Source organism: Marmota monax, unplaced genomic scaffold (assembly GCF_021218885.2).
Source record: "Marmota monax isolate L192 unplaced genomic scaffold, Marmota_monax_Labrador192_F-V1.1 WCK01_AAM20220418_F8-fsc00037, whole genome shotgun sequence".
Classification (NCBI taxonomy): Eukaryota; Metazoa; Chordata; class Mammalia; order Rodentia; family Sciuridae; genus Marmota; species Marmota monax.
The window spans coordinates 9,381,450-9,403,325 of record NW_026693245.1 but is presented as its reverse complement, the minus strand read 5'-3'; the positions used below and the strand labels follow the sequence as shown (position 1 = coordinate 9,403,325).

The window sequence follows — 21,876 nt, the reverse complement described above, 5'->3', positions numbered from 1 at the left end:
TCTTATTTTTCCAAATAAATTTCATGATTGCTTTTTTCTATTTCTATGAAGAATATCATTGGGATTCTAATAGGAATTGCATTAAATATGTATAATGCTTTTGGAAGTATGGCCATATTGATGCAAAAATTCTCAATAAAATTCTGGCAAATTGCATACAAAACCATATTTTTTTAAAAAAAGAGTGCACCATGATCAAGTTGGATTCATCCCAGGGATGCAGGGTTGGTTCAACATATGGAAATCAACACACGTAATTCATCATATAATAGACTTACTTAAAAACAAGAATCATATGATCATCTCAATAGGTTTAGAAAAAGCATTTGACAAAATACAGCACACCTGCATGTTCCAAACACTAGAAAAATTACGGATAGTAGGAACATACCTCAACATTGTAAAAGCTATCTATGCTAAATCCAAGGCCAGCATCATTCTAAATGGAGAAAAATTGAAAGCATTCCCACTAAAAACTGGAACAAGAGAAGGATGTCCTCTTTCATCACTTCTATTCAACATCATCCTTGAAACTCTAGCCAGAGCAACTAGACAAAAGAAAGAAATTAAAGGGATACAAATAGGTAAAGAAGAACTCAAACTATCAAACTTGCTGATGACATGATTCTATATCAAGAAGATCCAAAAAATTCCACCAGAAAATTTCTAGAACTAGTAAATGAATTCAGCAAAGTAGCAGGATATAAAATCAACACCCATAAATCAACCGTATTCCTATACATCAGCCATGAATCCACTGAAAGAGAAATTAGGAAAACTACACTATTCACAATAGCCTCAAAAAAAAAAAATACCTGGGAATCAATCTAACAAAAGAGGTGAAAGAGCTCTACAATGAAGACTATAAAACACTAAAGAAAGAAATTGAAGAAAAATTCAGAAGATGGAAAGATCTCCCATGCTCCTGGAAAGGCAGAATTAATATTGTCAATAGCATATTTGACAATAGATATTTTGGAGAATCCTGGACCACAGATGTTTGTGAAAAGTTACAACTATGAACAACTTATGAAGATAGTGTATAGGTGTTTACATGTATAATCACACTGCTCCAGTCCAGAAGAAATTGGATCCAGGCCTATGGTGATCCTTCAGGGTTCTGGTTAGACCTGAGCAGAGATGATGACCTCAGAATTCTGGGCCCATCCAAACCAGGAGCAACCAGACATAAGCTACAGACTTACCTGTTAACCTCCCAAAACTTTTAAGATTCCTTCAGTTTTCTAAGGAAAATTCAATTTGCTACAGATTTGCAAGATTGGACCATAACTCAAGAGACTGAGAACAGTGTAGACATCTTTTTACATGAAACCCAGCAAGATATAGCCTCCACAATCAGAGCTTTCAAATATTAGAATCACCTGGGAGCATGTTTTTAAAAACTGAGATAAAATGAATATGACATAAAGTAACCATCAACCATTTTACAGAGAATAATTCAGTGGTATTTCATACATTTATAATGCTGTGCAACCATTACTTGTATTTCCAAAACATTTTATCACTCAAAAGACAATCCTTATCCATTAAAAAATTGCACCTGGGGAGCATTTTAAAAGTGCATATTCCAAGGCCCAGACCCAAGAGATTGTAATTCTGAGAGCATGGAGATGTTTTTCAAAACTTCCGGGTATCTCATTCTTAGATATTTACCCAAATGGAATGAAAACATGCCCGAACAAGGAATTACACATGAATGGCTATAGTAACTTTATTCATAATTACCCAAACCTTGGGTAACCCAAACTTCTCTCAATTAGATAATATATAAGCAAACTGATAACATCCATATAATGGAATAGTACTTAGCAATTAAAAGGAACCAACATGGAACAAAAGTGAAATCTCCAGTGTATTATACAAAGACATAGAAATCTATTTTCCATACCATATTCCATTACATGGCATTCCGGAAAATATAAAACTATAGCAATGGAGAATAAACAGGTGGTTTCCAGAATTTAAGGGTAGCACCTAGGTTTTGAGTATAAAATGATAGCACGAGGGAAGTTTCAGAGCAATGAAGCAACTGTTCTACATCTTGGCTATAGTGTGGTAGCAAGGATTTGTCAAAACTCCAACTTGATATCAAAAAGAGTGAATTTTACTAGATTTTAGAATGTTAAGGTAAATTCCATGTGTTTCTGAATGGGCAACCTCTCTGGGGAACACGTGCATAAATAATGCTGGACAAACTAGTTATTTTATAACCCAGGCAAGTTACACTTTGGACACTTGGAAGCCATCGATTTGCCATTACTAGTTCTCTGGTTGTCCTCATAGCATTTGGATGTTTTTCACAGTCTAGAAGTACAAAAGCAGGCTGCCGAGCTGTAGCTTGGTGTGGCCTGGGCTGCACTGTGGTTTTGTTTTAGTGTTTGTCAAACGGAAACCACCACCAAACATGGTAAATTTAGAACTTTTTCTAAAAATGAGTTAGACTGTCTCCTCATCAGATTAATTTTAATCATATTAACATGGAAGTCATTTTTTGATGGGGATAGATGAAGACAAAAGATAAAATATCGAGGTTAACAACTGATTTTTAGGATTAACTCCACATCAGAAACCTAAACTCAGCATTTAAAAAAAAATTTGTTTTAGTTGTTGATGGATCTTTATTTTATTGATTTATATGTAGTGCTGAGAATTAAACCTAGTGCCTCACACATACTAGGCAAGTGTTCTACCACTGAGCCACAACCCTAGCCCTAAATTGAGTGGTTTGGATATGGTAAATCTGATGATCCAAACCAATTCCAGTATAGGTCAGTTTTGTTATTTTCATAAAATTAGATGCCTTTTATGCATGTGTGTTGGAGAAAAGAATATTGGGAATTAAACTGAGGGCGCTTTACCATCACTGAGCTACACCCCCAGTCCTTTATTTTTTTATTTGAGACAAGGTCTCATTAAGTTACCAGGTTGACCTTGAAGTTGAAATCCTTTTGCCTCAGCCTCCAGAGTCCCTGGGATTACAGGTGTGCACCACCACACCCAGCTAGGTATCTTTTCTATAGGAAAGAAAATAAGAGGTTTACTTGGCCAGAGACCAAAATGAGTCAAAAGCATATTTGACGATACACGTTTTTGTAAAATCCAGGACCCCTTTATTTGTGAAAATTTACAACTATGGAAAACGTATGAAAATAGTGTGTACATGTTTATGTAATTAGTCTCAACAATTCTAAGTCTAACCCTGCATAAATCGACCTCACTTAAAAAAAAAAAAAAAAAAGCCATATCCTGCTGTGGCTGATCATACCCTGAAAACTAAATTTCAAAATAACATGGCTAAAACTCAAATTGAAATTCCCAGGTATAAGAAGAAAATAAACAAGAAATAGGCACAACTTAAGATAAAGATAATTTCAACTGTGGAACTCAGAAAATGAGCAAACAAACATGTCCCCATGCAAGGAAGTAGGTCCTGCTGAGGTTTCTATCCTGTTAATCCATATTTTCTAATTTTCAATTCTCTTTGCTGGCCCTAGTCTCCAGTGATTTCTGTTAATACTATAGCTTTGCTTCCTCATCACTTTGCAAAAGATAGCAAAAACTCCTTCTCTAAGACTTTCTGTTCACATTGCTTCTTTTTTTAGAGCTGCTTGTGCCTGAGAGGAAACGGAGCTACGAGTGTTTCCTTTCCATTCAAAACTGGCACTTTTTGTAGTGGGGGAGGTAGCTAAGGGTTTACAGTTTGTTCCCAACAGATTGAGATAGCACCAAGTTTTCCTATAAGCCTCTCTGGAGGCCCTTGTGTTACAAATTATTTATAAATTTTATCAAAACCTCCAGGAAGCAAGCTGGGCAAACTCTCCCAATGCCAGATGGCTCAGCAGACTTGAGATATTGCTGCTCTATTGCATGTCCCTGCTTCTGTTGCTCCAGACCCAAAAACACATCCAATGAGCGAGTGCATGGAAAGCACTCACAGGTTCTCATGCAAAGTTCCTCTCCACAGAGGAATGTACAGGGGAAAAAATAATTGGACCTATCTAAAGCTTAGAACAATGATAACAGACCTCCAAGTTTCCCACCAAAACACCTCCAGGTGGAAAGGAATATGTACAGCCCCAAGGACTAGACCATAGCCAGATATTCTACTTAATTATATGTATCTGTGGTTTAAAAACAAAAATGATATCGGGGTACTTGTGCAAACTTAATAATAGTATACAATGACTCTTTCAGAAATGTTGCTATATTTATTGTGTGAACCAGAATTCTTTGGGTTGTAAGTGATAGACCATATTTTGAACTAGCTTAGAGGGAGAAGGGCACTTGTCAGCTCCTATAAACAGAAAAGACAAGATGATTCAAGGGATGGAGAGTACTAGTACATTTATCCCCTCTGCCTCTGGTTTCTTCTTCCCACAAGGGGAAGGTTGAGGGGCCCATATTTCAGTTTCTCCCTAAAAAAGGAAAGAACTGCTGCAACACACACACACACACACACACACACACACATCAATCATATTTGAAGACTTAGACTGCACTTCCAAGTGATGGAGTACAAAAGGACAATTCCCACAAAAGAAGGGAAGAACACAGACATGGCCTCTGGGGGAAAAAAAATTGGCACTAAGATCGGATTATTTTTATCTTGGGGCTTCATGTATTTCCAAGCATGAGGCCTTAGAATTCCAAAAATATATTTATGTCAGTTTGAGAAGCACAGATACATGTGTCATATAGGCCTCAGAAGGCCTCGGGTTTGATGCTGTGTGAAGAATTTTCTAGTGAGGAGCTGTCTTGTTCTTTGGTAAAACATTTAGATGGACAGTGAGACCCTTAGGAGCCTGTGGGAGACAAGGCAGTGAGAAAGAATTTGAAGCCTTCTGTTAGAAAATATTAACAGAAATGTCAGCATAGGAGAAGAGATAAAAAGAAGGAAGATATAAAGTGGAGGAAAGAAGAGAAGTTGGCACGAGTCTGTGAATTACATTAAAAATTCCTAGTAGCAAAGTAACCAAGAAATTCCTAAATACTAGGAGATATAATGTTAAATTTGAGGCTGTGTTGCTACAAAATAAATTCTGTAACAGTGATAAATTACAAAACCCATTTTCTTTCCTTTCTGGGCTCAAAACTAGTCTACATTTCCCAGCTTCCTTTGAAGTTAGATATAGTCATATGACTAATTTTAGCCAATGGGGTATAGGCAGAAGTGATATGTGCTACCTCCAGACCTGGCCAATATAGCTTCCACATTATCCTCTACTCTGTTCCTTTTCCTATAGAATCAAGTGGGGGACTCCATATCCTAGAAAATGCTGGAGCCACTGAGAGGAGTTCTTTGAAGAACTAGGCTCTTCAAGCCTCTTCTACTTCCCGTTGACTATAATGTAAGTAAACAATAATCCTTCATTGTTCTTGCTAGGTTATTTCAAGAGAGTTTGTTTTAGTGGTCGCATCCTAACTGATACATCTTCTTTACTCCATCCCCTTTTGAATCCTCAAAAAAGTTTTTAGGCATATAAATGTCCTATAATGGCTCTGTGGCAGTCGAAAGAAGGCTTGAGGTTTACAACTGGGTTAACACGGAACAAAAACAATATTTACAAGAACGCAACATGTTCCATAATCTAAAACCATTTGCAAAAACAGGATCAGGGGTGACAATGAGACTATAAGCTCCTAGAAAATTTGCAGAAGTGTGGGAATGGGCTTTGACTTCCACAGAGCATGGAATGAGGGAGGTTTCAGGAACTTTATTTAGATCTAAGGGGGCAAGCAATCCTCAAATGACTATTTTTATATTCAGGGTGCTATGAGTGAAAAGTCTTTGCTTTACATCCCAAGGATGAAGCACAAAGTCTACACTTTTCTGGTTGCCTCACCCAAATAGAGATTTCCCCCTCCATTTCTGTTTTTCATAAAGACTTAAAGACTGATTGTCTTTCTTAAAGACTGATTGTCTTTAAGGCATTAATGATATCAAAAAATTTTAGCTATGCACCCCCCACCCAAGACTCTAAGCTTGGTGAGGACAAGGGGTGCCTGTTTTATCCTCCATTGTATACCTGGCACCTAAAACAGTGCCTATCACACACTCCACAGATTTTAGTTGAAATTAATGAAATGGAATCTCTAAGTGTGGAAGCCTCAAATAGTCCCCCACTGTCCTCAGAGAATCACTTCTTACTACAATTTTGGCCAATTGAATATTTGTTTCGCTATCTGGTTATTTGAAAATGCATTATGACCTTTCTTTATACAAAGAACATATGACATTTATTATATTATGATATTTTGCATACATGAATTTCAAAATAGAAACAGAGATATGTAGTTTTTATTTTTTTACGGGTAACATTTGCTTCTTTCTAGAAAACACAAGAATCTTTTTTCCATGTGTTATAGCCTAGACTGAGTTTGAAACTAAAAGTCCCCTGTCCCATCAGCTCAGGAAGTGACAATATTAAATAAAAGCCTTCCTGACGTGCCTTCTGGAACCTTTCTCATCAGAGTTCCAAGAACGATAACTTTCGTTTTTAGAGAACAAGATATTAAAAGAGCAGAGTGATATCCTTTGTCTGATTGCTTTATATGAATTTTGCAGTTTTTCCTCAAACTGCACAGCTTAGACTTCTAATTATTCTTTTCTCCCAACAGGTCTCATTTTACCCTACACAAATCTGAAAGTTCAAACTTCCACTTTAATGTCTTGTTAGCAATTTTTAATAATTTTGTCAAATTGACATTAAATATATACCTATCTCCTTTTCTTTCTTTGCTTGTAAGTTTACTAGGGGCAGATTTAATAAATACCTGATGACTTTCTTTTCCCTTTTATTTTGAGAATGAGCCTTTGGGATTATTGTTCTTTCTTCCAATAGTAGTTTATTAAAGAATAAATTCTACATCAACATTCATTTTATAGATGAGACAGCGACTTAGCAGCAGATCATTTTCCCTCTTATTTTATGTCAATATTATAATATGTTGATATTTTCTTGATGCAGTAACTTCACATACATAACATGATTACTTTTGAGTTCACCACAAAATTATAATTTGTGATTTACCATTATGAGCAATATACATAATATTACAAAAACAGAACTTATAGTAATGGTAAATTATACCAAATTTCTTGCAATTTCTTAGATATGCCACATAGGGTTTTTTTTTAGGCATCCAAGTCATTACAAACAATTTTACTTCAGCCTACAATGTCCTTTCCTAGCTTCTAAGCCTCTTTTATCTATCAAGACCAAATTGAAAGGTCACTGTCTCTGTAGTCTTCCACATCTCACTCTCTTCTCTGTATTGCCATGGCTCACTATACTAAGTTTGTACTTGGCAAAGCTGAATACCATCAAGGCCAAGTCCTTGATGTCTATATTCTTCCCCAGAACCTAGTACTGATTTGTACATTACATGGACACTTAATTAATATCATTGGAGGAGTAAGGGAATGAATTAATAAGTAAACCAAACTCAATACCCCTTCACTGAAATTAGTTATTGGTTTCTTGAGAGTTAAAGCAAAGAAGGAAAAAAAAATAAGGATGTCTTATATAATCTGTCAGTGTGACCCTGTAGCTGCTAAATGACATGAATACCTAATGCATCCTACACAATGCTGATACAGACACTTAGTAAATGTTCCCCCCATCCATCCTCCATTATGTACACACAATTGTTTTAGCAGAATGAAAATAAGAAGATCAGTGTTTGAAGTTGTATCAAATATTGTGATGAGAGAAATGAGCTTCTTTATCCTTTGAGAGATTAACTGGATTGTCCAGTGGAGGTGGCTGAGCAGGTTGATAACTACCCAAGTTAGAAGACTATCTTGGTGCCCAAGACAAAAAAGAAGCTGTAGTACCTCTAAGCACAGAGGAAATTAAAATGCCATGGTCAATTAGCCATGTTTGCCTTGGGCACAAGACAGGGAACTGGAGCTTCTTGTCCAAGATCTAGAATCTATTTCCTTAAACTGAAGCAGACCTGGAATAACTTACTGAGTTAATGAAGTACACAGAGTGATTAACAAAAGTGAAGACCTGGGGGCTGGAGTGTAGTCCAATGATAGAGTACTCCCCTGGCAGCCTCAAGGCCCTGGGTTCAGTTCCAGAGCTTCTCCCTGGGATGCCTTAGAAAATTATGCTAATACAGGGGAAATTCTAGAGAAAGGTATTGGCCATATTATATTGTTATATCATGTGTATGTACAAATATGTAACAATGAATTCTACCATTACGGATAATTATAATATCCAATAAACATATGGGAGAAAAAAAGAAAACTCTGCCAATGTTTCTTTAAAATACAGCACATAATACTAATATTTTATATTATAAATTTGTTTGGTTAGTGTTCACACTTCTTTTAATTTTTTATTTGTTTTAATTAGTTATACATGACAGTAGAATGCACTTACATACCTTGATATATCATACATAGATGGGATATACTTTCTCATTTTTCTGAGTATACATATTGTAGAATCACATTGGTCATACAGTCACACACATACATAAAGTAATAATGTCTGTTTCATTCTACTATCATTCTTATCCCCACATCCCCGCCTTCCCCTTCCTTTCACTTTCCTCTACCTAATCTAAGGTAACTTTTTTTTTTTGCATTACAATTCTTAATACACATATATACCACAATTTTTGTATCTCTGTTTGTATATAAAGTATGTTGACACCCAATTCAAGTCTTCATACATGTACTTTGTATAATGACGTCCCTCACATTCCAACATCCTTGCTAATCCCCTGCCCCCTCCCTTTCCCTCCCACTCCTCTTTCTTATCTAGAATTCATCTATTCCTCCCAGGCTCTCCCTCCCAATCCCACTATGTGTCAACCTCCTTATATCAGAGAAAACATTTGGTATTTGTTTTTTGGGGATTGGCTGACTTCACTTAGCATTATATTCTCCAAGGCCATCCATTTACCTTCAAATGCCATGGTTTTGTTCTTTTTTAATGCTGAGTAAAAATTCCATTGTGTATATATGCCACATTTTTTTTATCCATTAATCCACTGAAGGACATCTAGATTAGCTCCACAGTTTAGCTATTGTGAATTGTGCTGCAATAAAATGCAAAACAAAACCTCTCTAAGATATCACCTCACTCTAGTCAGAATGGCAGCTATTATGAAGACAAATAACAATAAGTGTTAGGGAGGATGTGGGGGGAAAGGTACACTCATACATTGCTGGTGGGACTGCAAATTGGTGCAGCCAATTTGGAAAGCAGTATGGAGATTCCTTGGAAAACTGGATATGGAACCAACCATTTGACCCAGCTATTCCTCTCCTCGGACTATACCCAAAGGACTTAAAAACAGCATACTATAAGGACACAGCCACATCAATGTTTATAGTGTTCACACTTTTCTAAGCCTTGAAAAATAGTTTGTCAAACGGTTTCTGTGCTGTCCAATAATATTTGAAGCTGATTCAATGATTGATATGGTATGGCTGGTTTCCCTTACTGGGAATAGAGCACAAAAGACAAAAATTAAAAAATTAAAATTCTCATCTTCTTGCAACCAAGAGAAATTAGAGTTATCTCATTAGGGTTTTTGAAGCTGATCAAGTATTTGGGGTTTTAGGGCTAGTCACTGTTACATGAGTACCATAACTAGCAATTGAAAATACTGCTTTAAATAAGTTACACAAAATATTTCACTATCAGATGTCATACTTCAGAGGAATTCTTCTAAAGATTGAGTCTCATTTTTACCTCAAAGTGAACTAACTGGAAAAATCAACCACCATTTCTCTTTATAATGTATGTGTAAATGAAAGAAGCCATTAAGCAAATCACTGTTGAGCACTTTCTATATGCCCAACTCTAAAATACTAAGATTTTTTAAAAACTTAAATGTTGTTATATGTCTTACTATAAGTAGATTTTCATATAATTTCAATAATTAAAAAAGTGTTAAGTTTAGCCTGTTCTACTGAAAAACCAGCCTCTGCCTCAGAGCAAAGCCTGTCCAAGGAAGGGACATGACCTTTGTCCTTGGAAAGACCCACAGAGCACTCCTAGGCACATTCCCACCCTGCTAAATTGTTTATCTACAAATAACAGGAGAGATCTGCTGCGCCAGGTGTCCCTGACTCAGTCAGGCTAGGTGGGGATCCATAGCAACCCCCTAGCAGCCACCAATCAGCATGAGACAGGGAAATACCTGGGATGCCAGATGACCCTCCCAGTAGTTTATGGTGGTTGACAACATGTTGGGAAACCATGTAGTTCAGCACATACACCCCTCTTGGCTTAAACCAATCAGTTCAAATGAATACCCCTTCTGTACTGACCAATCACCCCTACCCAACTTGTTCCCTCCAGGGAATGTGCTAATCATGTTTTAGAGTTGTTATTTGATTTTCCCGCGGTGTATGATGATTTGCTAAGAGATGCTACGATGTATGTGAAGTCCCTGCCTTCTCCAAAGAATGTATAAAACTGCTGCAAACCCTGGGCTCGGGGCCTCTCAGCATCACCAGTTGCTGTGTGTGCGCGCAGAGGACCGAGCTAGCTCTCAATAAACACCTCTTTGCTGCTTATGATACCGCTGTTGACCGGTGACGAGTCCTTGCTTCCCCAATGTTGAAGAATAACACCAAAGAAGCACGCCGAGGCAAGGTCAGAGTAGAAATTAGAAGTTTATTAAAGGACAGCAGAAAAGACTTCTCCCGGAGGAAGAAGGGGACCCAAGAGGTGGAATCCATGGAAGGGATGTTGTCTCCCCTTTTTATAGTTCTTTCAGTGATGGAATGTAGGTGGGAAGGCCCAAGGGGTGGGACACAGGTGGGCCAAAGAAGTAATCTGGTCAGGAAGGACTTCTGAGTCAGCACCTTTTTGCTGGGGGCTGTTCATTAACATTTCTTTGAGGTGGACTTTGTCCTAGGGCCTTTTCGGGACTTCATTAACATTCCATGAGTTGTCCTGCATTTCCCGGAATCATTGCCAGCATGGCCTCCATTTTAGATTTCACTAGGCATTAGACCCGATTTATCTAACTACACTGACTACCTAACTTTAAATCTGGCTTCACTTACATCGATCTTGGGTCTCTGGTGGTCTTTTGGGGGTCCAAAATTTGAGCATAACACTACTTATTAAGGTTTAAAATAGAAACAGGTAACTTTTTGAACTTTCATTATGTACCAGGTACCATGCTAAGTATTTTATAAGTACTAATTTAACCCTCAAATTCCCTATAAGGTATTAATTGACCCTCTGTCTTGGTTTGTTTTCTGTAGCTACAACAAAATACCTGAGGCTGAGTAAGTTAATAAGAAATGATGATTTTTTTAGATCACAATTCTGCAGATAAGGAAGTTCAAGATCAGGAAGCTGTCTGGAGAGGGCCTCATCCTGTGCTAAATGTTGTGGTGGCATCCCATGGCAGGAGCATGAGTGAGAATAGCAAACCAGTGTGCAAAAGGGGCCAAAACACCAGGGATAATCTTGCTTTGTAACCACTCACTCTTGCAATAATTAATCTAGTCCCTCAAGACTCAACTCACTCCCACAAGATCTAATCTAGTCTCAAGAAACATAACTCAGTCTCTTGAGAAAGACACTAACTATTCATGAGGGTACTGCCCCCATGTTGCAACCACATCCCAAAGGCCCCACCTCCTGACACTACTGCAATGAGGAATTAAGCTTCAACATGAGTTTTGTCAGGAACAAACTATAGCACCTTCTTTTATAAATAAGGCAACAGAATTCACAAGAGTCAACTTTCTTCACAAGATCACACAGCTCATCAGGGCTGAGCTGGGACTTGAGTTCAGGCCCATGTAACTCCAGAGCTTAGATTCTTTCTTTCTTTATTTTTTTTAGTTGTAGATGGACACAATACCTTTATTTTGTTTATTTACTATTATGTGGTGCTGATGATTGAACCCAGTGTCTCACATGTGCAAGGCAAGCGCTCTATCACTGAGCCGCAACCCCAGCACCCAGAGCTTGGATTCTTAACAACTGCTGTATGTGGTCTTTCCTATGCTTTAAACAATTTGCATAATCTCATTTTAAAACAGAGGGCTTTTAGTTAATTCTCAGCTGATCCCAAAACTGAAATAGCCATGCAATTCAATTCAAAAATGCTTTATATTTCAGATACCTTCACAGTTCGATCTTCTGCTCATATCTTTTGAATACACCTACTTTTGTTTGTTTTGTATTGCTATCAAAGAATACCACAAACTGGGTAATTTATAAAGAAAAGCAATGTATATCTCATTGTTCTGAAGGCTGGGAAGTTCAATATCAAGACACCAGCATCTGGGAATGTCCTCTTGCTGTGGTATCCCATGGTGAATTATGAGACAGTGAGAAAAGACAAGAGAAGGTGGGTCAGGAAAGGGTGAAACTTGCTTTCATAACAAACCCACTCCTGTGATAGTGACAGCAATTCTTTCAAGGCAGAGTCCTTGTGACCAGATCACGTCTCAGAGGTCCCACATCCCAACACTGTTGCATTGGAGATTATTCCCAACACATGGAATTTGTAGAACACATCTGAATACACACACACACACACACACACACACGCACACACACTTGGGTTGCCAGATTCTGAAAAGAAATTTTAAAATGCCCAGTTGCTTTTGAATATCAGATAAACAACATTATTTCATGTATGTCTCATGAAATATTTGCATTTTATCTGGAAACCCTAACTGAAGTTGCCACTTGTTCCATATCAAAGGGATATGAGATTGGTTATAATATCGTGTGATTTAGCAACAAATTTTAACAGGAGTACCGTGATTAAAGATGGCTGCAAATTCTCTGCTCTTCTTCTCCTGTTGAATCTGGGTTGGTCTTAGTGGCTCACTTAACAAATAGAATGTGATAGAGTGGCATTCTAGGATATCTGAAGCTAGGTTATAAGAAAACTTGTAGCCAAGGACTACAAGGCTAGAAACTTGGACTCTGTCTAGAAACTGCAAGCTGCCATGTAAGAAATGAGACCACCCATGCTGGAGATGACCCAGGTTGGTGCCCTGAATGACAGTCCCAGCTGAGTCCAGGTTTCTAACCAACACTCTCAAAATACCAGACATGCAAGTAAAGCCATCCTGGACTCTCCAAATGAACCTGTCCAACAACTGAATCCAAGAGTGACATTACATGGAGGAGAAGAAATACCTAGCCAAACTCTCTCCGAATTTCTCATCTCAAAATACAAGATTTGACAAAAGGTGGTTCTTGAAGCCAGTTAGTTTGGCAGTACTTTGTAACAGCAATAGATAACCAGAACAGAAGGAAATGGTTTTACTATTCAGTACTCTAACAATCAGTTGTACAGAATACTAGGAATGGGTTACTTTCTCACACAAGAAATACAATCTCATTTAAACCAATACCAAGATCTCACTTTGTATGATCAATGGACAAGAGTTATATCTATTATCATCATCAAGTGATAAAAATGATAACTCTAAAAATTACCATTTAAGTTTTTCAGAATTTTAAGCAAATTTCAATAAGCAGTTGAAACTTCGAATTTATTTATTCCTTTGAATCTCTGACACCTCCAGTGACCCTTCCTGACATCCATCTCCTCAGTCCATCTTTTACTCCAGCCACTGCAGAACAACCTGTTTCCCACAGGTATAAGCTGACAGCATCTTTCTTCACCTGTACCCTCTCATTCTAGCTCATGTCCCCTTGGGCTTCTCTGACACTCTGACATCCAGTAGGATGCCTGTAGGAAATTGCCTGGCCCCCATGCATACACCTAGGGCAGACAAGAGCATGTGACCTAAGCAGTGTTACCAGGCCCCTTGCTCAGAAGGGTGTCATTTTTGGCTTAAGCCCCAGCCATCTCCATCTTGAAATTTTAATACTAGTTGAATAAGGACCTGTAATGTCATTTTGCACTAAATCTTGCAAACTATGTACGTGGTCTTGCATGCATCCATGGGAATGTGGGCTCTTGGCCAAAGCTGACACAGAATCTGTTAGGTAGGTACCCCTTTTTTCTTTCTTGTGGATGGACAGTCCTGAGACAATTGACTCCACAGAAGATGCCCATTATTGTGATTCCTAGTCTTAAGTGGTCACGACAGTAACGACTTGAGAACAGACGTCTGGGCTGCTTTCCCTCCTTCACTGTTTGCTGAACTTTACTTTTCTTGCATGGAATCATTTCCCAAAATGCAAGCAGATCCTGGGAGCAGACTTCATTTTCCAGAGGAAACCCTGGCTAAAATGGGATTTTCCCAGTGCCTTCTATGTGCCACAGTTCTAGATTACAGGGATTCAGAAGTAAACAAGTTATCCTACTGTCATGGAGTTCACATTCCAGGTGGAAAAGACACTAATTCAATAAATGAACAAAGAAGATCATTGTAGATTGCACCAGGAAGAACATAAACAGTGCTCTGGGAGCAGGAAGGGTGGAGACAGAGATAACAGATACAAGACCTGAATAATGAGGATGCAAATGCACACAAGGCCTGGGATGATAGCCAGTCCAAAGGTCCTGGGGTAGAAATGTCCTTGGCATTTTCTGGTGACAGAAAAGAAAGCAGAGTGTTGGGAGCACAGAGAACAAGGAGAAGAGAGGGACAATGTGCTACTGGAGACAGGAAGGGACCAACCACACATGTCCATGTTTGCATTTTATTCTAAGTGCTATAGAAAGCTGCTGGAAAGTTTTTAAATAAGGGGGTGCATTCTTGTTAGGTTTTTAAAATATTACCCTGTACGGAGAACGGATTGGAGGGAAACCACTTAGGAAGCTCTTGTAAGAGTCACAGTGAGAGTTGCTGGTGGCTCAGGGAAGATGGAGAGAAGGATACATCAGAGGAGGTGTAGGAGGGGGCCCTTGCTGCTGAGCCTTGGTCTGATCTCCTCGCTGGAGATGAACAAGCTCCTACTATAGCAAGGCAAGTGACAACTTCTCCCCTCTGTGCAGAAGCTGGGGCCACTGCCATAGCCCCAGTGAGGAGGGAGGGAGAGAAAAAAGCAGGGCTGAGAGAGAAGGGAAACAAGGGGGCGGGGGTGGCAGATCACTGACCACAGCAAATCAAAAACTCAGCCCATGGCTGCGTTGGGCAAGCCCCACTGGCCAGCACCCAGGGCTGCAGACACTGTGTTACTCACCACCCCTGACATTTCCCTTTCACTCCTCTAGGATGAGTACCCACCCCACTTCACCCCTCCTTCTCTGCCCCTAAGTCTTTTTCTTGTAGGAGTGAGAGAACAAGAGGGAGAAATTGCTTCCTCTGTTTCATTTTTTCCCCACACATTTTCAGTAACAAACAATACCCATGAACAGAATTAAAGAGTATAATGACTGGAAAAAGATTAATGTTATTTCTAGATGATCCAATTATGTATTTAGAAATCCAACTGACTCCACTCTAAACCTTTTAGCAGTCCAAATAGAGTTCTTTGGAAGTCTCCAAAAATCTATATATGTTCTATATGCCAGCAATGTTAGGCCTTATAATAGAAGCAGAAAATCCACTTACAAAAGTATTAAAAACTATAGAAATAATATTAGGTAGGCCTATGTGAAAACAACCACAAAATCAACTGCAGACTTGCAAAACTTTAAAAATGAAATTGCAATAAATGAAGAAATAGTCTATGTTCCTAAAACAGAATGAATTTATAGGTTGAATCCAATCTAATTTAAAAGATTTTTTATATGTAGGAACTTGACATAAGGACATTAAAATAAGTTGAAAATCATAAGCATTCAAGAAATTCTAAGAAATATTTGGAAGCAAATGTCTAGCAGGTGTTCAAAGGTGCTATAAAGCTAGAGTAACAGTGTTGTGTTGATGCAAAACTGGAATCTTTTTGGAAACGTCAACAATAGACCTTAGAATATATAATTCAAATTATAGATGATAAACTATGTATACAAACTAATGTGGGAGATGGACTGGATTTCTAAGCAAAATAAAGCAATAGGAAAGATGTTAAAGAAAATATCTTTTTTTTTTTTTTTTTGGTACCAGAGATTGAACCCCAGAGGTGCTTAACCACTGAGTGACAACCCCAGCCCTTTTTTATTTCTTATTTTGAGACAGGATCTCACTTAATTGCTTACAGCCTCACTAAATTGCTGAGGCTGACTTTGAACTTGCAATCCTCTTGCCTCAACCTCCTGAGCCACTCAGATTGCAAGCAAATGCCACCACACCTGCCTTAAAAGGTAATTAAAAACTGAAAAAATTGGCAGTATTCATGACATGCAAGAGGTTAATATTTTTAATATACAAAGAGCTCCAACAAATATGTAACAAGTGAACACAAAATCCCAATTAGAAGGAGTGAATGGACAAGAATAGACAGTTCACACAGACACAAATGGGCCAGCAAAAATGATATTGTTTAATCATAAATAGCAAACAAAGAATGCAGTTTTGCCTATACCTGTGGGTATGCATGTGCATTACTGAGGATTAATCCAGGGCCTTGTGCATACTAGGCAAGCACTTTACCACTGAGCCACATCTCCAGCCCTAAAGAAAGCAATTAAAAATATCAAAGAGATACAGCTTTTCACATGTCAAATCATAAGAGAATCTTATTAAAAGCAATAAGCTAGCAACAATAACAATAAATTTTAACAATGTATTTTTAATAATAATTTACTTATTTTCTATTTTAATACCATTTAAATATATATGATAATGTATTGTTGAAATTAATGTATCATTGAAACTTTATAACAACCCTATGAAGTAGTCAGTATTGTTATACCTGTTTAATAGAAGAGAAACCAGGAAGCAGCTAAACAACTTTTCCCATCCACATGGGTAGAAAGTGGGATTCAACTCTAGACAGCCTGATTCAGGAGCCAAATACCACAACTAAACCGTTAGGCAAGCCAGGTGTGTTGGTACATATCTGTAATCCCAGGAGTTTGGGAAGAGGCTGAGTCAGGAGGATTGTGAATTCAAAACCAGCCTCAGCAACTTAGCAAGGCCCTTAGCAACAGAGTAAGACCCTGTCTCAAAATAAAAAATAAAAAGGGTTGGGGATGTGTAAAGCGCCCCCGGCTTCAATCCCTGGTACAAAAAAAAAAAAAAAAAATTAGGCAAGAGTGTATTGGGGAGGATAATGAAACGGGCAATATCCTGACACTATTCTGTGCTGCTATTGGTAGAATAAATGATAAATGATGTTTCTCTGAAAAGCAATTTGACTCTAAGTATCAAGAGTCTTCAAAGGATTTGTTGTACTTGATGCAATATAATTCTGCTCTTAGATTCTATCCTAAGGATATTAGAGAAAAATTGAGAATCATGTTAAGAACTTTTTTTTTTTTTTAATTAGTACTAGGGATTGAACTCAGGCACACTCGGCTCCTGAGCCAGAATTCTTAGAGCATTCTCCCAAGTTCTCCCTTCAGAAAAGTCAGAAAACCTTTGAAAGTCAATCCACAAATTGGGAAGATTTTATAACCTAACAAAAGGGTATATGCCTAAGATTTTTGAGAACCAAGATCTCAGGAAGTTTCTCTGGGAAGTCTCTGGACCTTGGTTGCTCCAACTGTGGAATGAGAGCTAGGTAACTCCTAAGTTGATTTCAAACTAAAAGGTCCTGGATCAGACCTGTCAATGTCCACTTGGTTCTTGGTCTAAATTTCCACAGAATCTCTCTGCATCTACCAAGTTCAAATGAAATCTAAATTTTCTCCATGTCTCTCTGAGCACCTCTGGGTAGATGTACCATCCATGGGACTCAAGGAGGTCCCTTCCTGGAGCCCTACTCCTTAGAGGTGACTCTAACTTTTTTTCTGGTCATCTTTCCTCCAGATAGGACAAGGGGTCTTCAGGGCCATGGAGTGTGCCCACCAGTAGGCAGCTCTACAATTCCTGTATTAACTTGGGCTGCCATAACAAAATACCATAGTTTGTGTTCCTTTAACAACCGAAATGTAGTTTCTCACAGTTTTGGAGGCTAGAAATCCAAGGGCAAGGTGCCAGCATAGTCAGTTTCTCTTAAGGACACTCTTCCTGGTTTGCAGATGGCCCCCATCACTCTGCATCTTCACATGGTCTTTTGTTGGTGAATGTGCACAGAAAGGAGACTGAAGAGAGGGAGAGAACAAGAAAGAAGGAGGAAGTACTGGTATCTTTTCTTATAAGGACATTAAGCCTATTGGATGAGTTCCTGGTATCCAAGACTTCTTCTCCCAACCATAATGTATTGCCTCCTTAGAAAAGAGTTAATATTTACTGTGCATTTGCTGTATAACAGAACTTTTTCCATTGCTAAAGCTACAAAGTCAATAGTATTATTTCTTCTTTTCAGTGGGGAATTACAGGGGTGGAGCCCAGGGTCACTCTACCACTAAGTTATATCTCTAGCCTTTTTATTCTTTTATTTTGAGACAAGATCTCTCTAAATTGTCCAGGCTGGTCTCAATCTTGGAATCCTCCTATCTCAGTTTCCTGAGAAGCTGGAATAAGCAGGCATGGTGGCATGTGCCCGGTTCCTTATATCTTTACATTTTCAAGTGTGTGCTACCATGCCCAGCTTATTTCTCCATTTTATAGGTGGTAAAATTATAATTTAGCAAGGTTGAGAAATCCATCTGGAGGTAGATCTCTAGCAAGCCAGGTTGGTACATTCAAACTCAGTCAATCACATTCCAAAGCACATGCCAATTGGGCTCCTTCAAGGGCTTTTCCCTGAAGGAGAATATGCAGATGGTGAGGAGAGCCTGGACATCTCAATGGGACAGATGGTGACATCACAGAAGAAATTCATCTGTGCTGTATGAAGAAATCAGCTCTTTGAGTAATCTGCTAATTTGAGAGAAGTTAAATGGATTAAAATTATAGATTGTGTTTCACATTGGGAACTATACTGGCATTTTAGTGCTTGTGGCTTGAAATAAAATCCCAGAGTGAATCATTACCATCGCATTCTGACTTTAAGGGTATTTTCAGTACCACTAAGAATAATTGACTCCTCAGAAATTTACGAGCTACTTGAAATAGGTGAGGTCTGGAAGCAACCTAATTTCTTCAATCTGTTTCAGTCTAATTCAACATGATCCCAGATAATATAATAGATCTGCCACAAGAGAGATGTTTGACTCTGTATGAAAGTTTGTCAACTAGGAAGCTTTTCCCATGACAACTAACACAGTTACCTTGCTTTAGGACATTGCTCAAATCCTCATCCATATGATTAAAAGTTGGAAATATGATGATATGCAGGGTGTCCAACAAATATACCATCTCACCTATGAAGGTTCATATCTAAAAGTTTCTCCAGCACCAAAGAATCACTGAGGGTCAAAGTGAATCCAAAACCTTACTCTTCTGCCCCTATTTTGATGACCACCAGAAGTCTGCCATCACTCTATCAGAAGCTAATGGATTCCTGTGAGACATCTTGGCTCTGCATTGCCCTCTACTAGGGTATTTTCTAGTCCTTTAGTCTAGCACAGGACTGAATTTGCTGATCTTCGCTGTCTTTGGATACATTGTTCTATTATGGGAAAGAGCCTTATTAGAGTAAGTTAAAATATGAACTCACAGTTAATGTAAAAAGAATGCTAGCTTGGGGGAGAAGAAGGCAGCCCCCGTGCTGTGATTTCTCTAGAAGATTCCATATCTCAAAACAAAAACCATATGAACTTTGCTCCCACCCCCAGATTCCTTCCTAGTTAATGTCTGATATCCCTATTGGCATATTTTAATTTCCTTAGCTAAACAAAGCTCTGCATTCTTGCTCATATCTTGAATATTCCCTTTATCCAAAAGGATTGTATCTAACTCAATTATGTGCAAATAATAGTAAAGATTAGGTTAGTATGGTGGTTCTTAAATTTAGCATGCATCAGAATCCCCAGGAACTCTTTTTAAAACATAAATTACTGGGTCACACCCTGCGAGTTTCTGACTTAGTAGGCCTGGAATTGGACCCCCAAATTTTTGTTTCTAGTCAGTTCCCAGGTGATGCTCTAAGGACCCCTGGATTAATAGTTCTCAAGCTTTTCCCCAAGCTCTGACACATCTAAGGGTAGGACATGCTGCTGTCAGTGATATAGGATCAGCAGGACAGTGATCTTGATTGCATTTTAAAAGTACCAGAAACTAATAAAATATCACCCAGGAATCTACTCCAAACCAATGAACTCAGATGCCTGGAAGTACACCCAACCATGGGCAGTTTGTGAAATTTCCCCAGGTGATTTTATGTATAGTCAGGGTTGAAAACCTTTGTTTCATAAAACTCAAGGACAGGGGGATGGAGGGGAAAGGTCATTTTTTTTAGTCTTTCCCCAGGTATTTTAATACATCTCCTCCATGGGGCAATATTCTTCCCTCTCCCATTTTATAATCAGGTTCAAAGTCACCAGCTAAGAATGTCCAAAAATTGTGGTCTATTTATGGCTTCCCCAAAGCTAAATGGTCAGGGTCACATACCTGGAATTTCTTGTAAATAACATTTTCCTTTGGAAAATGGATAATTGGATAGGAGTATAAGAAGCAGGATGAGAGAAGCCAGAAAATAAAGGAGCTAGAATAAACATAGTTCTTTTTTTGGCTTTTTTCCCTGTCCCACTTTTAACCTTCACCTTCCTTCTGTACTTACCAATATCCGTACCAGAGAGAAGACTAACTCCCATTGACTAAAACAGAAGACCTGGTACACCCTAATATTTTTTATTATCTGAAACTTTTTTACAACAAAGATGTACAGCCCAGAAACAAGTGGATGCTCTAAGAGGTGAGGTCTAGGTGGGCAGTACATTGAGCTTCCCTCAACTCCCAGGGATACCTTGAGCCAAAGGTATGAAACTATTCTGTAAATCAGCTCAGGATTGGGCTGGGGATGTGGCTCAAGTGGTAGCGCGCTCGCCTGCCATGCGTGCGGCCCGGGTTCGATCCTCAGCACCACATACAAACAAAGATGTTGTGTCCGCCGAGAACTAAAAAATAAATATTAAAAAAAAAAAAAAAATCAGCTCAGGATCAAATGTTGCTAGACAATGACCCTGAAACCCAAGGTCTCCATTGCAATGTTAGCATTCCCTAACAGACTAAGAGTAAGGCATTTAACTTCCTGGATTCCCAAGTTTCCCTACATGTAGGATAAGGAGAACATGTGGTGAGACCAACTAATGTGTTCTTAGCAAAATTTTAAAAAGTTCAGACTGCAGCAATATTCACTGGATTAGATAATATTGCCATTTTTAACTTCATAATATTTCTATGTAATTCATTTTCCCCCTACAAACACATGGGAATTCCAGAGTTCATAATTCAGTAACTATAACTCTAGCACATGTACATATACAATTCAGCCTTCAGCATAACAAGCAGTTCATAAATATTTGTTGACTAAATAATGGATGACTAATCAATGGATTGAATGAAAGCGTTTTCAAAATCAAATGCACCACAAATAAATAAAATCCCAAGCAGTTATTCTAAATAAATAACTCAGTGACTATTTCCTGAGCTGAATTAATTACCATTGTCTACAACAACCTTGCATTAAGCATATTGAATATGTAAAATAAGCAATAAATTACAAAATTAATCAATTTACTCATGGCTGTGTTTGACACAGTAAGTAGAAGTAGAAAAAGTAATGGCCACAGTAATGAGATCCAGTATACCTTGCTATTCCATGACCAGGAAGAATCTAGTCCCCAAACCCCTATCCTGCTCTCCTTTTTCTTGTTTTCCATAGCAGTTAGCATGTTTTAAAACAGTGTATAATTGACTTTTGTATTATGTTTATTATTTATTTCTCTCCTCTCCCTAGTATACAAGTACCACAAGGACAGGGATGTTTGTGTATTTTGTTCATTGACATATCCTGGCTTTTAAATATCCAGCACACAGAAGGGGCTCAATAAGTA

The 21,876-nt window shown here is 38.3% G+C and overlaps 1 protein-coding gene across 1 annotated transcript in view; it reads left to right on the top strand.

Annotated features, from left to right (window-relative positions):
- Il6st (interleukin 6 cytokine family signal transducer) overlaps window positions 1–21,876 on the top strand; it is a 106,005-nt gene that overhangs the window by 9,657 nt on the left and 74,472 nt on the right. The window contains exon 2 of the mRNA XM_058583127.1: window positions 5,265–5,369. The gene's annotated coding sequence lies outside the window, so the exon portion shown is untranslated. The remainder of the gene's footprint in view (window positions 1–5,264; window positions 5,370–21,876) is intronic.